Source organism: Bombina bombina, chromosome 6, assembly GCF_027579735.1.
Source record: "Bombina bombina isolate aBomBom1 chromosome 6, aBomBom1.pri, whole genome shotgun sequence".
NCBI lineage: Eukaryota > Metazoa > Chordata > Amphibia > Anura > Bombinatoridae > Bombina > Bombina bombina.
The window spans coordinates 337625482-337636192 of NC_069504.1; the positions used below are offsets into that span (position 1 = coordinate 337625482).

General features: G+C 42.0%; 1 long non-coding RNA gene across 1 annotated transcript in view; it reads left to right on the top strand.

Moving 5' to 3' along the window:
• The window catches only part of LOC128662924 (uncharacterized), a 57676-nt gene extending 47181 nt beyond the window's left edge, over window positions 1-10495 (top strand). The window contains exon 2 of the long non-coding RNA XR_008402822.1: window positions 10260-10495. This is a non-coding gene — a long non-coding RNA (uncharacterized LOC128662924). The remainder of the gene's footprint in view (window positions 1-10259) is intronic.
• Window positions 10496-10711: the final 216 nt, after the last annotated feature.

Consider the following 10711-nt stretch of genomic DNA (forward strand, 5'->3'; position numbering starts at 1 on the left):
CTCCTTAGAAATGAGAATTTTTCTGACAGAGGTCAGAAAATCAAAACTTCTAAGCTCTTGTCAAATTCTTCATTCTGTTCTTCGTCCTTCCATAGCACAGTGCATGGAAGTAATAGGATTGATGGTTGCGGCAATGGACATAGTTCCTTTTGCACGAATTCATCTAAGACCATTACAACTGTGCATGCTCAGACAGTGGAATGGGGATTATACAGACTTGTCTCCGACGATTCAAGTAGATCAAAGGACCAGAGATTCACTCCGTTGGTGGCTAATCCTGGACAATCTGTCACAGGGAATGAGCTTCCGCAGACCAGAGTGGGTCATTGTCACGACCGACGCCAGTCTGGTGGGCAGGGGCGCGGTCTGGGAACCCCTGAAAGCTCAGGGTCTATGGTCTCGGGAAGAATCTCTTCTCCCGATAAACATTCTGGAACTGAGAGCGATATTCAATGCTCTCAAAGCTTGGCCTCATCTAGCAAAGGCCAAATTCATAAGGTTTCAATCAGACAACATGACGACAGTTGCTTATATCAACCATCAGGGGGGAACAAGGAGTTCCCTGGCGATGGAGGAAGTGACCAAGATAATTCAATGGGCGGAGGATCACTCCTGCCACTTGTCTGCAATCCACATCCCAGGAGTGGAAAATTGGGAAGCGGATTTTCTGAGTCGTCAGACATTCCATCCGGGGGAGTGGGAACTCCACCCGGAAATCTTTGCCCAAATAACTCAATTATGGGGCATTCCAGACATGGATCTGATGGCGTCTCGTCAGAACTTCAAGGTTCCTTGTTACGGGTCCAGATCCAGGGATCCCAAGGCGACTCTAGTAGATGCACTAGTAGCACCTTGGACCTTCAACCTAGCTTATGTTTTCCCACCGTTTCCTCTCATTCCCAGGCTGGTAGCCAGGATCAACCAGGAGAGGGCTTCGGTGATCTTGATAGCTCCTGCGTGGCCACGCAGGACTTGGTATGCAGACCTGGTGAATATGTCATCGGCTCCACCATGGAAGCTACCTTTGAGACAGGACCTTCTTGTTCAAGGTCCATTCGAACATCCGAATCTGGTTTCTCTCCAACTGACTGCTTGGAGATTGAACGCTTGATTTTATCAAAGCGTGGGTTTTCAGATTCTGTAATAGATACTCTTATTCAGGCTAGAAAGCCTGTAACTAGAAAAATTTACCATAAGATATGGAAAAAATATATCTATTGGTGTGAATCTAAAGGATTCCCATGGAACAAGATAAAAATTCCTAGGATTTTATCCTTTCTACAAGAGGGTTTGGAGAAGGGATTATCTGCAAGTTCTCTGAAGGGACAGATTTCTGCGTTATCTGTTTTACTTCACAAAAGGCTGGCAGCTGTGCCAGACGTTCAGGTGTTTGTTCAGGCTCTGGTTAGAATCAAGCCTGTTTACAGACCTTTGACTCCTCCCTGGAGTCTCAATCTAGTTCTTTCAGTTCTTCAAGGGGTTCCGTTTGAACCCTTACATTCCGTAGATATTAAGTTATTATCTTGGAAAGTTTTGTTTTTGGTTGCAATTTCTTCTGCTAGAAGAGTTTCTGAGTTATCTGCTCTGCAGTGTTCTCCGCCCTATCTGGTGTTCCATGCAGATAAGGTGGTTTTGCGTACTAAGCCTGGTTTTCTTCCGAAAGTTGTTTCCAACAAGAATATTAACCAGGAGATAGTTGTACCTTCTTTGTGCCCGAATCCAGTTTCAAAGAAGGAACGTTTGTTACACAATTTGGACGTAGTCCGTGCTCTAAAATTCTATTTAGAGGCCACTAAAGATTTCAGACAAACTTCTTTGTTTGTTGTTTATTCTGGTAAAAGGAGAGGTCAAAAAACAACTTCTACCTCTCTTTCTTTTTGGCTTAAAAGCATTATCCGTTTGGCTTATGAGACTGCCGGACGGCAGCCTCCTGAAAGAATCACAGCTCACTCCACTAGGGCTGTGGCTTCCACATGGGCCTTCAAGAACGAGGCTTTTGTTGACCAGATATGTAAGGCAGCGACTTGGTCTTCACTGCACACTTTTGCCAAATTTTACAAATTTGATACTTTTGCTTCTTCAGAGGCTATTTTTGGGAGAAAGGTTTTGCAAGCCGTGGTGCCTTCCATTTAGGTGACCTGATTTGCTCCCTCCCTTCATCCGTGTCCTAAAGCTTTGGTATTGGTTCCCACAAGTAAGGATGACGCCGTGGACCGGACACACCTATGTTGGAGAAAACAGAATTTATGCTTACCTGATAAATTACTTTCTCCAACGGTGTGTCCGGTCCACGGCCCGCCCTGGTTTTTTTAATCAGGTCTGATGAATTATTTTCTCTAACTACAGTCACCACGGTATCATATGTTTTCTCCTATGCATATTTCCTCCTGTACGTCGGTCGAATGACTGGGGTAGGCGGAGCCTAGGAGGGATCATATGACCAGCTTTGCTGGGCTCTTTGCCATTTCCTGTTGGGGAAGAGAATATCCCACAAGTAAGGATGACGCCGTGGACCGGACACACCGTTGGAGAAAGTAATTTATCAGGTAAGCATAAATTCTGTTTTCTCTGCAACTGACTGCTTGGAGATTGAACGCTTGATTCTAGCTAAACGTGGGTTTTCAGAATCAGTTATAGATTCTCTGATCCAGGCTAGAAAGCCTGTCACCAGCAAAATTTACCATAAGATATGGCGGAAATATCTTTGCTGGTGCGAATCCAAGGGTTACTCATTGAGTAAGATTAGGATTCCAAGGATACTATCTTTTCTCCAAGAAGGATTGGAGAAAGGTCTGTCAACTAGTTCTTTTAAGGGACAGATATCTGCTCTGTCTGTTTGGTTACACAAGCGTCTGGCAGCCATGCCAGATATTCAGGGTTTGTACAGGCTTTAGTCAGAATCAAGCCTGTCTACAGACCTGTGGCTCCTCCATGGAGTCTAAATTTAGTTCTTTCAGTTCTTCAAGGGGTTCTGTTTGAACCACTTCATTACATAGATATTAAGTTACTATCTTGGAAAGTTTTGTTTTTGTAGCTTTTTCTTCTGCTAGAAGAGTTTATGAATTGTCTGCTTTGCAGTGTAATTCACCCTATCTGGTGTTTCATACAGATAAGGTCGTTTTACGTACCAAACCTGGTTTTCTTCCAAAAGTGGTTTCCAATAAGAATATCAACCAGGAAATAGTTGTTCCTTCTCTGTGTCCTAATCCAGTTTCTAACGAGGAACGTCTATTACACCATCTTGATGGGGTTCGTGCTTTAAAGTTTTATCTAAAAGCAACTAAAGACTTCAGACAAACATCGTCCTTGTTTGTCGTCTATTCTGGCAAGAGGAGAAGTCAAAAGGCGACTGCGACCTCTCCGTCTTTCTGGCTGAAAAGCATCATCCGGTTGGCTTATGAGACTGCTGGAAGGCAGCCTCCTGAACGAATTACAGCTCACTCTACTAGAGCTGTGGCTTCCACATGGGCTTCCAAGAATGAGGCTTCTGTTGAACAGATTTGTAAGGCAGCGACTTGGTCTTCACTGCATACGTTTGCCAAATTTTACAAATTCAATACTTTTGCTTCTTCGGAGGCTATTTTTGGGAGAGAGGTTTTGCAAGCATTGGTGCCTTCCGTTTAGGTTACCTGACTTGTGCCCTCCCTTCATCCGTGTCCTAGAGCTTTGGTATTGGTTCCCACAAGTAAGGATGAAGCCGTGGACCGGATACATCAATGTAGGAGAAAACAGAATTTATGTTTACCTGATAAATTTCTTTCTCCTACAGTGTATCCGGTCCACGGCCTGCCCTGGCATTTTGGTCAGGTTTAAATTTATTTTTTGTAAACTACAGTCACCACTGCACCTTATGGTTCTCCTTTTTCTCCTAACCGTCGGTCGAATGACTGGGGGGGGCGGAGCCTAATGGGGAGCTATATAGACTGCTCTGCTGTGTGCTCTCTTTGCCACTTCCTGTGGGGGAAGAGAATATCCCACAAGTAAGGATGAAGCCGTGGACCGGATACACCGTAGGAGAAAGAAATTTATCAGGTAAACATAAATTCTGTTTTCTCTGCGGCTGACTGCCTGGAGATTGAACGCTTGATGTTATCTAAGCGGGGATTCTCTGAGTCGGTCATAGATACCTTGAGTCAGGCCCGAAAGCCTGTCACTAGGAAAATTTATGATATGGCGTAAATATCTTTATTGATGCGAATCCAAAGGCTACTCATGGAGTAAGATCAGGATTCCTAGGATTTTGTCCTTTCTCCAAGAAGGGTTGGAGAAGGGGTTATCAGCTAGTTCCTTAAAGGGACAGATTTCTGCTTTGTCAATCTTACTTCACAAGCGTCTGGCAGATGTCCCAGACGTTCAGTCATTTTGTCAGGCTTTGGTTAGAATTAAGCCTGTGTTTAAACCTGTTGCTCCGCCATAGAGTTTGAATTTAGTTCTTAAAGTTCTTCAAGGGGTTCCGTTTGAACCTATGCATTCCATAGATAATAAACTGCTATCTTGGAAAGTTCTGTTTTTAGTTGCTATCTCTTCTGCTCAAAGAGTTTCTGAGCTATCTGCATTACAATGCGATTCGCCTTATCTTATATTCCATTCTGATAAGGTGGTTTTGCGTACCAAACCTGGATTCCTTCCTAAGGTTGTTTCTAATAAGAATATTAAAAAGGAAATTGTTGTTCCTTCTCTGTGTCCTAACCCTTCTTCTAAGAAGGAGCGTCTGTTACATAACTTGGACGTGGTTCGTGCCTTGAAGTTTTACTTGCAAGCGACCAAGGATTTCCGTCAAACATCTTCTCTGTTTGTTGTCTATTCTGGAAAACGTAGAGGTCAAAAAGCTACGGCTACCTCTTTCTTTTTGGATGAAAAGCATCATCCGTTTGGCATACGAGACTACTGGACAGCAGCCTCCTGAAAGAATTACAGCTCACTCTACTAGAGCGGTGGCTTCCACATGGGCTTTTAAAAACGATGCTTCTGTTGAACAGATTTGTAAGGCTGCGATGTGGTCTTCACTTCATACCTTTTCCAAATTTTACAAATTTGATACTTTTGCTTCTTCGGAGGCTATTTTTGGGAGAAAAGTTCTTCAAGCAGTGGTGCCTTCTGTTTAGGTATCTGTCTTGTCCCTCCCGTTCATCCGTGTCCTGTAGCTTTGGTATTGTATCCCACAAGTAAAGGATGAATCCGTGTACTCGTATCTTATAGAAGAAAAGTAAATTTATGCTTACCTGATAAATTGATTTCTTCTATGACACGAGACCAAGTTTTTGATTTAAAACTTCAGTCACCTCTGCACCTTGTAGTTTCTCCTTATTCTTCCTATACCTTCGTTCGAATGACTGGGGGGTGGAGTCAAGGGAGGAGCTATATAGACAGCTCTGCTGTGGTGCTCTTTGCCACTTCCTGTTAGCAGGAGTATAATATCCCACAAGTAAAGGATGAATCCGTGGACTCGTCGTATCATAGAAGAAATCAATTTATCAGGTAAGCATAAATTTACTTTTTTTGAGTAAACGTTGTTGGTTCTCCCTTGCTGCAGAAGCGCAAGGGGAACTATAAGAGTTTTGTGAGTAAGGTTTCTTTCACAACAGCCTGTTCTCCTTCCGAGGTCGATAAATGAACCACTCCTTGAGACCCTTATGGGCCCTTAGCCGTGCTTTACAAGTACTCAATACATACATGCATGTATTTTAAGTGGTTGCTATTCCAGGATATAAGTACCTAAAAGAAACTGTCTGGTTCACTTGGAGTCCTCACCAATTTTTGATCAGGGATAAATGCCCCAAGAAGTCTGCTGCTGTTCCGAGTCAGCATGAAGGGGTTACTACCGGTTACGGTCCGGAAAAGAAGTGAGGCGTTCTTACCTTGTGTATGAGTCCTCTTTTACATGAGATACTTGTTCCCGTCCCCATACTGAAACAGGGGCGGGGCTTCTTCACTTCTGTTTTTATATTTCCAGAGTGGAGGGAGCCCTCAGACCTATTTTAGGCTTCAGGAGTATCAACAAGTTTCTCGCAGTTCCTTCATTTTGGATGGACACTATCGCTCTATCCTTCCATTGATCCAGGAGAGTCAATTTCAGACGACATTGGATCTAAAAGATTTATATCTTCTTGTGTCTATCACAGAGTTCTTCACTAGTTCCTGAGATTTACCTTTCTGGACAAACATTTTCAGTTTGTGGCTCGTCCTTTCGGTCTAGCCACGGCTCCCAGAAGTTTCTCGAAGATTCTGGGGTCTCTGTCGGCGGTTCTGAGACCGCGGGACATTGCAGTGGCGCCTTATCTGAACGATATCTGATCCAGGCATCGTCCTATCTTCTAGCAAAGTCTCATACCGACGTTTTTCGGTCCTTTCTGAGGACTCGCGGGTGGAAGGTGAATCTAGAAAAAAGTTCACTAATCCACAGACAAGGGTTCCTTTCCTGAGAACTCTAATAGATTCTATATCCATGAAAATCTTCTTGACGGAAGTCAGAAAGTTAAAGATTCTGAATACATGCCGATCCCTTCCGTCCAATCCTCGGCCATCAGTGGCTCAGATGGAGGTAATTGGATTGATGGTGGAGGCAATAGACATCTCTCCGTTTGCTCGTTTTCATCTCAGACCTCTACAACTGAGCATGCTCAGACAGTGGAATGGAGATTATGCTAATTTGTCTCCTCAGATAGATCTGGATCAGGAGACGAGACTCTCTTCTTTGGTGGTTGTCGCAGGATCATCTGTCCCAAGGGACGTGCTTCCGCAGACCCTCATGGTTGATAGTGACAACGGACGCCAGCCTACTAAGATGGGGTGCAGTCTAGTATTCCCTGAAAACTCAGGGTGTGTGGACTCGGTCGGAGTCTCTACTTCCAATCTATATTCTGGAATTGAGAGCAATATTCAATGCGCTTCATACTTGGCCTCAGTTGGCTTCGGCTAAATTCATTGATTTCAGTCGGACAACATCACGACTGTGGCTTACATCAATCATCAGGGAGGAACAAAGAGTTCCTTAGCGATGACAGAAGTATCTAATATAATTTGGTGGGCGGAGGCTCACTCTTGTTATCTGTCAGCGATCTACATCCCAGGAGTGGTCAACTGGGAAGCGTTTTGTTTTAGCAGTCAGACGTTTCATCCAGGGGAATGGGAACTCCATCCGGAGGTCTTTGCCACTCTGATTCTCAGATGGGGTAGACCAGAGCTGGATCTTATGGCATCTCGTCAGAATGCCAAGCTCCCGAGATACGGATCCAGGTCCAGGGATCCTCAGGCCGAACTGATAGATACCTTTGCAGTGCCTTGGTCGTTCAACCTAGGTTATGTGTTTCCACCGTTTGCTTTCCTTCCCCGGGTGATTGCTAGGATCAAACAGGAGAGGGCTTCTGTGATTCTCATCGCTCCTGCATGGCCTCGCAGGAATTGTTATGCCGATCTGGTGGACGTGTCCCCTCTGCCGCTGTGGAAGCTTCCATTGAGGTGCAGGACCTTCTCTTTCAGGGATCCTCTGCAGCTGACTGCTTGGAGAGTGAACGCTTGATTTTATCTAAGCGAGGGTTCTCAGAGTTGGTCATTGATATCTTGATCCAGGCACGTAAGCTTGTTACAAGAAAGATTTCCATACGATATGGCGTAAATATCTTTATTGGGGTGAATCCAAGGGCTACTCATGGAGTAAGTAGGATTCCTAGGATTTTATCCTTTCTCCAAGAAGGATTGGAGAAAGGGTTATCAGCAAGTTCCTTAAAGGGACAAATTTCTGCTTTATCTATTTTGCTTCACAAACATCTGGCAGATATTCCAGATGTTCAATCCTTTTGTCAGGCTCTGAATAGTCTCAGGCCTGTATTTAGACCTATTGCTCCTCCTTGGAGTTTGCATTTAGTTTTTAAGATTCTTCAAGGGGTTCCGTTTGAACCTATGCATTCCATAGATATTAAGTTTTGTTTTTTGGTTACTATTTCTTCTGCCCGCAGAGTTTCTGAGCTTTCAGCTTTACAATGTGATTCTCCTTAACTTATTTTTCATTCCGATAAGGTAGTGTTACGTACCAAACCTGGTTTTCTTCCTAAGGTTGTTTCCAACAAAAATATTAATCAGGAAATTATTGTTCCTTTATTGTGTCCTAATCCTTCTAAGAAGGAGCGTCTGTTACATATCTTGGACGTGGTCCGTGCCCTGAAGTTTTACTTGCAGGCGACTAAGGAATTTCGTCACTCATCTTCTTTATTTGTTGTTTTTTCTGGGAAACGTAGGGGCCAGAAAGCTATGGCTACCTCTCTTTCTTTTTGGCTGAAGAGTATCATCTGTTTTGCATATGAGACTGCTGGACAGCAGCCTCCTGAAAGAATACGGCTCATTCTATTAGGGCTGTGGCTTCCTCGTGGGCATTTAAAAATGATGCTTCTGTTGAACAGATTTGCAAGGCTGCAACTTGGTCTTCTCTTCACACTTTTTCCACATTTTACAAATTTGACACTTTTGCCTCGTCCGAGGCTGTTTTTGGGAGAAAGGTTCTTCAAGCAGTGGTGCCTTCCGTTTAGGTTCCCGTCTTGTCCCTCCCTTTCATCCGTGTCCTATAGCTTTGGTATTGTATCCCATAAGTAAAGATGAAATCCGTGGACTTGTCATATCTTGTAAAAGAAAAGGAAATTTATGCTTACCTGATAAATGTATTTCTTTTACGATATGACGAGTCCACAGCCCACCCTGTCATTTTCTAAGACAGGCCTTTATTTTTGTTAAACTTCAGTCACCTCTGCACCTTGGCTTTTCCTTTCTCTTCCTAACTTCGGTCGAATGACTGGAGGGGGAGGGAAGGGAGGAGCTATATATACAGCTCTGCTGTGGTGCTCTTTGCCTCCTCCTGCTGACCAGGAGACAATATCCCATAAGTAAGGATAAAATCCGTGGACTCGTCATATCGTATAAGAAATAAATTTATCAGGTAAGCATAAATTTCCTTTTTGATGGGTAAATAAAAAAAAAAAAGGCTCTATTTCTGTTTTAATGAAGTGATTACAAAAATGGGGAAGTTTTAGTCTGAAATGCCCGGTCCTGTGGTGCACCAAAGTTTATAAAGAGGGTCAAGTATAAAGCAAAATGCTCCACCTATATATAGCCTGTTTCATTTTACAGTAACATATCTTATGAACACACTTATGAACAAAATCTTATTAAAAAACAGGGAGCGTGACTAGGAAGGGATCAAAGGTGTATTTATGAAGTGCTTTATACTTAACTTTAATTAAAATAGTATAGCACAGAACTAGATAAAAACTCTACTACTTGAGCATGATCGGCTTGGCGCTCGAGTGATATCCAATCTAAATTAACTGCACGCCCCATAGGAGTCTGATATTTGTAAGAGTTAGCACACCCTGCAATCCAACACGAAGATGTTAGCACACTCTAAACTATTCCTCTGGGACTAAAAATAACTTTGGACTGATTGAGCTTCAGCAATGTACAATAGCACTAATACCTTTTGTGCTCCCTGTATCCACATTTTTGATCCGGATTCTTCTTTTTTTTTTTTTTGATGTGTAAATTAATAGCATATTTGGAATATAAATGAATGGTTATTTCTTCCCTAAAATATTGTTTATGGTTTTTCAGTTACTGAAGAGCTGTGAAATTTGTATTCTGTCTGTATAATAAGATATATCACTGAATCATTTCAAATTACAAGTGGAGCGCTAAATTATCGCTCACCCGCAAATGGACGCGCAATATTTAATCAGTCATTACAAGTGACTGGTTAATTTTATAAATCTGCCCCCAATGGGGTTAAAGTTGGTGGGAGTGGGGTGTTAGAAAAAAGAAACGGCACTGAAAAGTGACTTTACATTGCAGTCTATGGGGAATTGTGTGTTCCCAATAAATATGTATGTATGTATATGCTTACTGTATATACATATAAGTTTATGTGTTAATATGTGTATAGACACATAAATATATATTATATAATCATATAAATGTATATTTATATTTTCTGCCATCACTGCGTGACTTACCCACTTTGCTGGTGCTGAAGTTCTGATGCCGTCTCCGACGTATGAACGCAAGGTCGTGTTCGCATTGCTTAAAACTTGTAATAATACCAGCACTCGTTATCGTGAACTGGTATTACACAATGGAGTGCAAATATCGCTTTTATCAAAGCGATATATTATTTAGCGCTCTACTTGTAATCTGGCACTTTATGTCTATAATATATAGTTTGTGTGCAATACTTTATAATTATACAGTGATTAATAACTATATCATTTGTCTTTCAGAGTGTGCCTGATATTCCACCCAGACCCGGAGATCTTAAAACTGAATTACTTGGACTCAAAGAAAAAGAAAAAAAACATGAAGCAAGCTGGTGATTGAAAGATAGTAGTCTACAAATTGGATTTTTTTTTTTCATTATTTATGTAAACTTGTTTTTAAAAGTTAAAATTTGTAACAATGTTTATGTTGGAGAATTTTAAGAAATACATTTTGATGAAATAAAATATGAAATAAAATATTTTTTTTAAAAATTCCTGTTTATTGCATAGGTTAGTTGTTAAATAGGGTTAAGCAGAGCAGCAAATTACATCTTTATACCCTCTGTACTGCAATCAGCCAGAGGTGGAATACTAAGTTTCATGATTGCAGCACAGAAAAGAACAGATGTGTCTTAGGTGCTTTCAAAATAAGCTAATTATGTCTAATGCTAAACAGCATGGAAATTCAATTACTA